This window comes from Scomber scombrus, chromosome 9 (assembly GCF_963691925.1).
Source record: "Scomber scombrus chromosome 9, fScoSco1.1, whole genome shotgun sequence".
Classification (NCBI taxonomy): Eukaryota; Metazoa; Chordata; class Actinopteri; order Scombriformes; family Scombridae; genus Scomber; species Scomber scombrus.
Genome location: NC_084978.1, coordinates 643,133 through 655,571, shown reverse-complemented (window position 1 = coordinate 655,571; position 12,439 = coordinate 643,133).

Here is a 12,439-nt window from a genome sequence, read left to right as displayed (position 1 = left end):
GATGAAAGTGACCATTGAAGAACAAGTAAATGATTTTGGTCCAATTTCATTTTTAGGTCAGCTTTGGCTACAGTGTAATTGGTTTTAAGCTGGTTGACCTGGTGGCTCTCTTGATGCCCAACTTAAACCAGCCCATATCAATTCTGTTCTGTTTTTTACTTACTACTCTCACAGAAATAAACATAAACTCAAAATACTACTCTAATATATGTAGACGCGGATGGTTAATTTATTCAAATACAATTCTCAACTCGGGTGTAAGATTTTTCTTAAAGTAGTGAACTGCACAGTAATATGCTGTTGCTGATTTTGGTCACAAGGTGGCAATATTGAGCCATATTGTGTTCATAGATTGCATATAAAAATGGAAGTAGGTTAGAAGTCACTTTATGTGCAACACCAGCGGGAACCGCTGGGGGCTGTCTTCAAAAACTACACATTCAAAAAACATCACTTTCAGTCATTAAATACTCACTCAATTAATGCATTACATAACTGATGACGGTGTCAACAGCAAAGGTTCCTCATCCTAACATGTTTATTTTTCTGTTCACATTGACGCCACACACTTTCAGGGTGAACAGAAAAACTGACTATGACTATGGATTTTTAAGTAGGTAACTTCATATTTCGGTTTTTACATTACGTACTGGGATTCAATTGTAATGAGTATTTCTTTAACTGATTTACCATAACATTGTGATCAATGTAATTGGTTACTTTGACAAATTAATGTTTTCAGTGTCATTAAAATTGATAAGTTGACAAGAATCATCAGGAAAATAGAAGCGCCATATTCTCCATTATGTCTGGATGCTTTCTTGTCCTTTCAAGGGAGATCTAAGTTCAACCACTTTTATTTTTCTTGTTGGTATTTAAAGCAATTACTGATTATAGCATTGTGTGGTGGTCTTTGTGTTGCTGTTAAAATTCGTACCAAATATGCTCCACTAAACCCCCCCCCCCCCAAAGCAAATTGTAATAAATAACGTAATTTCACATTTGAACAGATCACATAACCAGCATTGAATAAACCGACGGAAATCAACTGTCTTGTAACTCAGTCTTGGGGTTTGATGACCATCACCTTAAGGCAGGAAATGTGTCATTATTATACAGTACAGATGTTGTGACTGGCTAATGACTTTGAATTTTATGGCAAGGCCCATTTTTACAAGCAGTTTGTCTCAAAGGGCTTCATATAGCATCATAACAATGTTCTCTGCTCTTAAACCATCACATCACCGGAGGAAAAAACCCCAAGAAAACCCTGAACAGGGAAGGGAAAAAAAGGGGAAACCTTTGGTGAGAGACAGAGGAGGGATCTGTCACTTGTGTTTTATGCCCCTCAATGACCACACTCTTCCATCTTCCTTACCCTCCCAAGTGCTAAATATGAGAGCCACTGGCCACACTAAGCCACTAATACATTATTTCATTTACATTATTTGTTTGTTTATTTTTAATCACAGTTAGCAAACAAGTACAAAATGAATACTTCCAAACAAAGAAACTGGTTAGAGGTAAAACCCAATCTCTCTGTCTGAACTGCCCTGTCTGAATCTTCTTTTTCTGTAAGTGATGGTTACCAGTAGATGAATAATGTCAAAATATCTGCTTTGTGTTTCAGATCGATAAAGACATTGTAAAGTTTCTTGGAGAAGAGGAACTTTCTGTTTATATTCCTCGATATGGAGACCGCGTCTTTGCAAAAAACTGGAAGGACCTATCCTCCAGTGAAATGGGTGACAGAGAGGAAAGGAAAAAAAAGTTGATAAATAACCTTAGAGAGAAGATGAAACTTCCATCCACAGCAAACAGAAGCATTAACTCAAAAGAAAGACTTCATGGAAATAAGAATGCTGAAAAGAAGACAAGAAAAATAGAACTTGGCTGGATGAACTACAAAGACTCTATGTACAAACAAGTAAGGAAGCCTACTGGGGGTGGAACACGAGAGTTAGTTGTAAGCAAAGAAGATACAGTATCCAGCATTCTGGAAAAGGGGAAAACCCTTTTTTTCCCCAACGGGGAATCAACAAAAGGTAAAATAGAGGACTTTGAGTGCATGCTTTCTCTCATTGGCTCTGAGAAGCCACTTGAGAGTAGTGCCACAATTGGAAGTTTATATGAGCAAACTAATCACAAGATCCTCAGAGTATACCTCTGTACTAAACCAAAAGACTGTGATTCTGATCTTAGTGATGAAACTACAGACATGCCCCCTTCACCTACCACATCCTCATCCAGCACATCACCAGTCTCCCCCAGGCCTGCCAAAAGACGTCGCTATGGCAGTAGGCATTTCTCCTGGAGCAGTACAAATACCTCAACAGAAGCTACTCCTGCCTCCCAAGCCCAGCCTACTATAGATTTGTCAGATGATGATGAAGTTATTGTTTTTGGATATACGACAAACAGTGATTATGAGGAACTTGTGGATGGTCTTAGTGACACGCTTATATACTTACCTGAGCAGGATAAAGAGCGTCCATCCACCAGCACAGTCAGTACAGAGCGTCAGTCCCCCAGCACAGTCAGTACAGAGCGTCCGTCCACCAGCACAGTCAGTACTGAGCGTCCGTCCACCAGCACAGTCAGTACAGAGCGTCCGTCCACCAGCACAGTCAGTACAGAGCGTCAGTCCCCCAGCACAGTCAGTACAGAGCAGGCGTCCAACAGCACAGTGGTTAGCGATTTTTTTGCGAATCCCGAGAATGTAGTGGAGAAACAGGTCATTGTCATTCGCAAAACCCACTGTGTGGAGGACATGATACAGGCATTCACAAACAACAATATACTGGATGCTAACATTTTACTGAAACGCGTGCTTGAACGTGGGGAGGTTGAGGTTGGAGTGGGGAGTGGGGTCACGAGAGACTGCCTCACTGACTTTTGGGATGTGTTTTACGCCACAAAGACCTGTGGGACCACCTACAAGATCCCACTTTTGCACCACAAATTCAAAGAGAGAGAGTGGGCCGCTGTTGCTCGCATTTTGGCCTTTGGATGGCAGAAATTTAAGTTCTTTCCTGTCCAACTTGCCCCTCCATTCCTTACAGAGGCTCTATCTCTTTCCTCAGACAGCAATCTACTGGAGGCTTTCTTTAACTATATAAGCGCAACAGAGAAAGATGTGTTAACTGAGGCACTTAGCAACTTCAAAGGGGCAGATATGGATGAACTCCTCAGTATTCTCAGCAGTCACGACTGCTGTGTACTCCCAACTGAACACAATCTGCAAAGCCTGGTCGAGGAAATAGCGCACAAAGAGATGGTACAAGAACCAGCATTCATCATTAAGTGTTGGAAGCCAATTCTTGGGTCTATTGGACAATCCATCAGCACTGCAGAACTGAAGAAGATTCTGGATGATCTCAAACCAAAGGCAAGAAATGTTACCAAATGCATCAAGTTCCCAGGACGTATGTCACTGGACCAACAAACAACCTCAAATCATCTCTTGAGGTTTGTAAGAGAAAGAGATGAGAAGGAGCTTGGCCTGTTCCTCAGATATTGCACAGGGTCTGACTTGTTCCTGTCTAAGACCATTAAAGTCACATTTACAGTAGAACAGTCACAATACGCAAGGGCACCTTTGGCTCACACCTGCAGTTGTTCTTTGGAACTGGCATCTGACTACAAAGACTACACTGATTTTAGAACAGAATTCATCTCTGTGTTGAAGAGTGGAGTGTGGGTGATGGATCTGGCATAAGAAGGTTTTGTTGCAAATAAAAAAATTACAACACACACACACACACACACACACACACACACACAGAGAGAAGATTATTGCACTAACCATAGCACTTTATTCATACACCCAGAGTCACACAAACAGAGTGCAGTCAGAAAGGAAAACAATATTACTACCTATTCATTTATTTATGTTTCTGGTTACTTTCTTTTTCTTTTTCTTATTTATTTTCAATTCATGATCTCCTTTTCAATTCAAACATGACAGAAAAAGGCACTGTGTAAAAACATCACGCTTATTATTTCAATCAAGACAATTTATTGTGTTTTATAAGAAATAGAAACGTTACAGTACACTGTATTCTCGGAAAAATATTATGTGAAGACAACTGTTTGTGGTTGGTGTTTTTCCATGGTTTAGTGTTAAAATTAAGACAATGTATTGTGTTTTATAAGAAATAGAAATGTTACAGTACGATCTCCTTTTCAATTCAAACATGACAGAAAAAGGCACTGTGTAAAAACATCACGCTTATTATTTCAATCAAGACAATTTATTGTGTTTTATAAGAAATAGAAATGTTACAGTACGCTGTATTCTTGGAAAAATATTATGTGAAGACAACTGTTTGTGGTTGGTGTTTTTCCATTGTTTAGTGTTAAAATTACAACTAAACAGAGTTCAGAAATTACATTGTGTGGAAGGCTTTAGTATGGTTCCTGCAAAGGCAATTTTTGCATTAATGATGTTAATCTTATTATTTCACAGTCAAATCATATTTGGTGAGAGAATACTGATTTCCGGTGCTGGTTATGTAAAACAAATTGGACCAAAGAGGCTACAGTGCACACCTTTAGTGTATCAGTAAATATTATGTTCTTGTTTTGTCTCAAAACTCAAAACATTTCAAACAATTACTGAGTTGGAGATAGTCAGTTTTGATTTTCATGGTATTTACATGAATAAACTCACTTTGAAACAATGTTTCTGTTCATAGTCTGCTTTTTTAAGGGCATTCTTTTAGGCCTACATGAAGTCATTTCCTGGAGTGTGACCTGTCAACATCACCAAACTCGATGTATTATTTCAATTGTTCATTTTACAAAACACAATTTCAAACCAAACCACTGCTTCTACTGCAATACTTTAACTACACCAAGCTGATAATAGGTTAGGTAGTTTTAATGAAGTAGTAAAGTATTTTTACATTGCCGTATTGGTAATCTTTACTTATGGGACTGAATACTTTCTCCACTATTGCTCAGAGGTGACAGGAAATTTCTCTGCTCTTCCATCCTTCTCTGATCTGACTAATCTGTCTCTGACAGTTGTGCTCTTATCAAGGGCCTCAGCTGTCTGTACAGTCTGGTAACTTCAATAGCATTATGACCTGGCTCAAGATTATGCTCTTCCATGGTCAAAACACAGAGCTCATACAGATCTGAATCACAGGTAATGTCAGTTTTCCAAAGGCAAATATCCTCTTCTAGAATGATGTCCAGTCTTTCATAGTCCACTGGATGGAGGTAGTCCCGTGCCTGGTAAAGCTCTGGTGCGTGATACATGAGGAAAGGTTTTCCATGATACAAGTCACGACCATTTCCACTTGGCCGGATCCGATGGGTGTTCCACATTCTCACCACAGTGTCTAACTCCTCCTGTAAAATAAAACGCAAATTCAAATATGTCTGCCTGCCAACATCACGCTATTATTCAATAAATGCAAATATTGTTTGTGTGTGTGTGTGTGTGTGTGTGTGAGTGTGTGTGTGTGAGTGTGTGTGTGTGTGTGTGTGTGTGTGTGTGAGTGTGTGTGTGTGTGTGTGTGTGTGTGTGTGTGTGTGTGTGTGTGTGTGTGTGTGTGTGAGTGTGTGAGAGAGAGAGAGAGAGAGAGAGAGAGAGAGAGAGAGAGAGAGAGAGAGAGAGAGAGAATCAGTCAGTGAGGAAAAGACACGTTACCTGAATGACATCAAGAAAACAGAACTGAATGAGTCCCTTGTCAACCATATCGCCATTGAATTCGCCTGCTGACTGGAACTCCTGGAACAAGTCTCTCCAGTATTCTGCATTCTGTCTCCGATAGTTTCCCCACCAGCTTTCAATTCTTTGATTGGCAGTACTTCTTCCTTGAAGGACACAAGGTCCATGAACTGTGCCATTGTCATCCTCACGCAGAAAACACTGAAATCTGTTCACATGCACATTCTCGGTACCGAGATCCGATCTCATGATTTTTGGGCAGCCCCCTCGCTCACTGACAGCACCAATGAAATAAGCTGCAACAACCTCAGGTTTACTGTTCGTGACGTTTGCTTGCATCCAGATGATATGACGCGAGAAACCATCGATGCATCCATTCACTCCGATGCCAAAGGGTGTTAGTTTATCGTATGAGTCCATGTGCCAAATGTAATTTGGTCCCGGAACACTGTAATGCCTTCTTCTGAGTCTCCTAGCTCTTCTCTCTCGCACACCTTCCGGGTCCAAAACGGATTGCACTGCATACACTAGATTTCTAGTGACCCGCAATCCTGCTGCTCTGCATCTCTCAGTCATCATTCGGTATCCATGGAGACGCCCAGGGCCTCGTAGCTGGTCAGCGATGTAGTTGAAGACGACCTCAGGGTCAGTTAGATTGCGCCTCCGATAAAGCTGAAGCCTCGCTAACCGTCGTTTCAGATGACGCACACTAATGTGTACGTTATCTGTAATAGCGAGGCATGTAGCTATTTCAGCATGTGTCAGGCCTTGATTAAAAAGATATGTGATGCGGTCATTCTCCTGCTCCTGCTCCTCTGACATTGCGAGACTAAATGATCCCTACGGAAGCCGAGAACCAAATAATTTAATTCGTTATCACGGGAAAACGGGCTTTGTTATCTCGAGATCACGAGAAAACGATCTTTGTTATAACGAGACAACGAAATAAACTAATTCGTTATCACGAGAAAACGGACTTTGTTATCTCGAGATAATGAAATAATAAGTCGTTATCACGAGAAAACGGTAATAAAATTTTTTATACGGACCTGGCCCTTTAGGGCTTCCGTAGTTTGGCCGTGAGCTCGAGTTAAAAATAAAAATGAAGGTTATTTTTTACTGCTTCTCACACTCCAGCTAACTGGCGCTTCCACTCCTGCTGCAGCATTACTGCCTCGGAGCTGCACACGGCACTAATTACACTGAACAGCTGATACATTGAAGAAAATCACTGAATAATTTAGCTCCAGAATAAATGAATGCCATGTTAATAGAAGATAAACCCAGTACAGCTCTGAGCTCATTTAGCTGTTATGCTGCACACAACTGGAACAAACTACCAACTGAACTACAATCAGCTCCAAATGTGAATATCTTTTAAAACCAGGTTAAAAACATTTCTCTTTTCATGTGACTCTGATTGAGCTCTTTTAAAGCACTTTATATTTTAATCTTTCATTAACACTGTATGTTCTTTAAATCATTTTAAAGCAAATCATTATTTTATGCTGCACTCTCATATTTTATGCTCTATTTAGTCAAGCTTTTTGTTTTCTTTCTCTTTTTATTTTTCTTTACTTTTGTTTTATTTTTTATTGTAATTGTGGTTCCTTGGTTTTAATTGTGTGTTTTTATATTTCTGATTTTTACTGTTTAGTATTTTGTTTTTTTGTGAAGCACAATGAATTGCCTGTGTATGAAATGCATTATATAAATAAAGCTGCCTTGCTTAAATGGGAGATTCTACAAAATAAATAAATGAAGGTTTAACTGTAACTGTTACTTTTCTTATGTCTAATTTAAACAACTATAAGTACATGGGCTTAAACAATAACTTAGAGTATGTTACATTTATGGGGGTTACAATTATATAATACATTTTGAACATTTATTTTAAATTTTAAAAATGTCTTCCACACTGTCAGAAATTAATCGTGGTAGAGAAATACAAAATCTATTTACAAGGTATTGATATGGGAATTTAAAAGAATGAAACAGAAACATAGCAGATAGAAATTAGACAAAATGTAATAAAAAGAAGGAAACATTTGCTGTGAGGTGAAAGATATGATATGAATGAAGAGTCCCAAACTGAATGTAATAAAACTCCCTGAGAGGTTTCAGACCTGATGAGCAGCTGTAACTTGTATGTGTGAGAACTTGAGTGCTGAGGTTCACTTAGTTTTTAGCTTTGAATCTTCTGACATTTACACATTTTATTCAGACATCATCATCATTTACAAATACACACTGACAAACATCTTCATGGATGTACAAAGACTCACAGGCTTTGAATGATTTCTGAACATCATTTCACAAACTCCTGAACAGTGCAGGATGCTGTTGTAGTTTGTCACTGTGGCCACCAGAGGGTGCTAATATTCATCAGCATTTATCATGGTATCTCTGTCAGTATTAAAGTTAGGGTTGGTAATCCTGTTCAGAAGCACTTTTTGTTATACTGGGTGAAATGGTCCTTCTATTATCAGAGGTATCAATACATTATGACTTTAGAAAAAGGAACGGAAAAAATCAGACCTGATTTCAGGTCAGACTGATAAAACTCCGACCAATCCATGCTCTTCGCACCGAAAAGCAAAAACCAATCAGGTGCCTTCATGTCTAGTTCTGCATCCGCCCCCCTCTCTCCCTGCCTACTTCGCGCATGCACAGTCTTCACCTGTCGCTGTTGCCGGTTTGACGGGAGGGGGAGCAGCGGGGTGGAACTTAAAGGAGGCAGGAGGAGGTGATATTTTCTAATCTTGCTAGCTCTCTTGCTAGCTTTACAACACTACATACCCTAGCTTTAATGGTAGCTACTTTTAGGGGTTTAGGAAACGTGCCTGATTGAAGTGAGCTATTTATTATTTGTCGCAAATCTGTTTGGACAGAGTTCACAATAGTTTTAAAAAAGTCTGATGGCAAGACACACCGAGAGAGACACTTAAGGAATGTGTGTGTGTGTGTGTGTGTGTGTGTGTGTGTGTGTGTGTGTGTGTGTGTGTGTGTGTGTGTGTGTGTGTGTGTGTGTGTGTTCAATCTGATGGTAGAAAGGGGGAGTGCAGTCCTATGATCTGTCCCAATGTCCGAAGGAGACACCAAAATCTGTCTTATGTTACATTTATGTAGTTCTGTCACTTTGGGTTTCTTCATGGAATGTTAATGGCTTTTTGTTTGTCCAAAAGAGAAGCTGCTGAGCCTCAGCCTTCACCATTAGAGGGATTCATTTAAGCAGCCAATAGGTGGCATGTTGTTCTGACAATCATTTGTCATGTGATATCTAAAGAAGTGAAGGAATCAGGTGACACAGTTACTATGAAACTACTATAAGAACTACAAGAAAACATTGTGAAGATCTCATTCCCATTATCCCATTACAGTTCAAGCCTCTAATACACTAACAACAGAAAACAACAACAACTGGACTCCGTTTATCATTTGATTCATGTTACAAACAAACTGTCAATCATGTGGTAACCATGGTTACATTTACAAGCAGTGAGAGATCATGTTGGTACTAAATACCATCAGCTGTGTGTGATCTTGTACAGACTCTCCCTCCTACAGAGACACAGAGAGACTCTCCCTCCTACAGAGACAGAGAGAGACTCTCCCTCCTACAGAGACACAGAGAGACTCTCCCTCCTACAGAGACAGAGAGAGACTCTCCCTCCTACAGACACAGAGAGACTCTCCCTCCTACAGACACAGAGAGACTCTCCCTCCTACAGAGGACACAGAGATACTCTCTCTCCTACAGACACAGAGAGACTCTCCCTCCTACAGAGACAGAGAGAGACTCTCCCTCCTACAGACACAGAGAGACTCTCCCTCCTACAGACACAGAGAGACTCTCCCTCCTACAGAGGACACAGAGATACTCTCTCTCCTACAGACACAGAGAGACTCTCCCTCCTACAGAGGACACAGAGAGACTCTCCCTCCTACAGAGACAGAGAGACTCTCCTTCCTACAGAGGACACAGAGAGACTCTCCCTCATACAGAGGACACAGAGAGACTCTCCCTCCTACAGACACAGAGAGACTCTCCCTCCTACAGAGGACACAGAGATACTCTCCCTCCTACAGACACAGAGAGACTCTCCCTCCTACAGAGGACACAGAGAGACTCTCCCTCCTACAGAGGACACAGAGAGACTCTCCCTCCTACAGACACAGAGAGACTCTCCCTCCTACAGAGGACACAGAGAGACTCTCCCTCCTACAGAGGACACAGAGAGACTCTCCCTCCTACAGAGTCAATTTATGGTGCAGCCAGCAGCAAAATAATAGAAATGACAATAGCTATTACAGTTACAATTAAAAACAAACAATCCACAAAAGTACAATAGAGGATAACAATAAATAGTAAAAACAAAAAAGTGACCACAGCGTGTGCAATCCACCTTAAAATGGCTTAAAAAGGCTAAGAATCATCCGTTATTTAAAAGGCCTGTCACAGCCTCAGCTGTGACCTCCTGAGTTTCCTTGTTTGTCTGTCTTGTCTCCTCCCCTGTTTGTCTGTGTTTCCTTTGGCAGAGGCAGGGCTCAGTGGTGGAGGTTTGGCACACCTGTAATCAATCTCAATCAACAGCTGCAGCATAAAGACCAGGGGCCTCATGTACAAAGGGTGCGTACGCACAAAAACGTGGCGTACGTTCTTTTTCACGGCAAAGTTCAGATGTATCAAGAGTGAAATGACCGTGGAAATTTGCGGTGCCTCACGCCAACTTCATGGCTGGCGTACGCACGTTTCTACAGCTGTTGATCGTTTGGCGACACTTATAGGTTATGCCGGGAAACTGTTATAATAAATAAATGTGAAAACAATTAGTCCTCAGACTGAGTGATGTTCACATCAGAACATGAACAATTAACACTGGTGAACAATTAACACTGGTGAACAATTAACACACCCACGTGTCTGCAATTACATGAGTGGATATAAAAGCATGCGCAGAGTGGTGCAGAATATACCGTTAACAACAATGGCTGCTTTAGCAGTATTAGAAGAAATTGTACATGGTGTAATACGAAGAGAGCGTGTGTTCAGAGACAGAGGATTTAATGGCACATGATGACAACTGGCTCATCAGCCGCTTTAGGTTCCCGAGGGCAATCCTCCTGGAACTGTGCGCAGAGCTGCCGCCGGCCTTGGAGCGCGACACAGCGAGGAGCCATGCGCTGCCTGTATCCATACAGGTGCTGACCAGTGACCACACTGGGGTTCCTAGCAACCGGGGCATTCCAGAGGGAGCTGGCCGACCGATCGGGACTGTGCCAGTCGACCTGAGCCGAGCCATGCCAGCCATGTGGGACGGAATTATCCGCATGTCAGCCAGGTCTATATCAAATTCCCATACAATGCAGCTGAACAGGTCAACATTAAAGCGCAATTTGCAGCGAGAGCCGGTTTTCCTAATGTAATCGGAGCTATCGACTGCACACACATTGCTATTAAAGCGCCATCACATGATGAATTTGTATATGTCAACAGGAAACATTTTCATTCGATCAATGTACAGATCATATGTGATGCGCAAATGCAATTAACCAACATTGTGGCGAGGTGGCCTGGTTCAACGCACGATTCTGAGTAACAGCATGGTTGGGAACAGACAAGCTGGCACTGTGCGCGATGGGTAATATTAATCCCCGTGTATGGGGGCGCACATGCTCAATGCGCATCATTGAGCATGTGCGCCCCCAAATACTATCCCGTCTTCACAGCATCGTTACTAGTCAGGTTAAAGTTAGTGACTTGCTGGTTAAACTATAGCTTCAGATTTTTCTAACAAGCCCCTGATTGTCTCTGTGTGCAGAGTACTCATGTTAATAACCCTGTGCGTAAAGTGTGAAATGTCTTAATCAGCGTCACCTTTTCCCCTGCGCACTTCTGCATTAATTTGCAACAATACTGTGTGATCCTTGGGGGTAATCAGAGTCACCCACATGTGCTCCCACCACCCCTGAGAAAGCAGTGTCACCCACGATTGCGGCGACTCTCTGTTCAAACGGAGTGGGCCCCTCTTCTCTGTCCCCCCTGCCTGTTTTGGCAACATTTTGGCGTCGGGCAGCCGTTCTCCGCTTCACATCCACCTTGATGTCGGACCAAAGAGTACATTTTTGCGCGCCTCCACTTCAGTGAGTAGCGTCTCCAATTAGCTTTCTGTAAAGTTCTTCTTTTTTCCCGTTTTACTCATTCTTTTGTTTTAATTTTCTGATCGTGCAGAGAGGAGAATCTCAGGTGCAGGGCCCATTTAAATATGATTTGCGTATTTAAATGGGGGCGTGGACAGGGAGGGGTCGGGTGTGCGCTCAATTCCACGTTGATTGGGATGTACAAAGGAAATATGCTTGGATTCATGCGTACGCACAGATTCATACATCTGGATTTTTTTGTGCGTATGACGTTTTCTGGATTTGAGCGTACGCCATGTTTCAGTAGGAAATCCTCGCACGTCTTTGTAGATGAGGCCCCTGGTTCACCCTTCCAACCGCTCTCTCCTGTCCCCTCTACAGTTTTTGCCTTCCCCACCTGCTGGTGCCCTGCCTCTGTCCCCTGGATCCTTCTCCTCGTGCACTGCCTTCCCATCGTGGACCTAACCTCACCAACCTTCCCCAGACCCAGCCACTGCTCCCTCACTGCCCCACTCACACTGTTATTAAAACCCTGCTTTTTTGAGTTACCTCCTGTTTGTTTGCTCGTCTCTGGGGTCCTATTGTTTCTGGCTGTGACAAGGCCAATGGCCGCTGGAA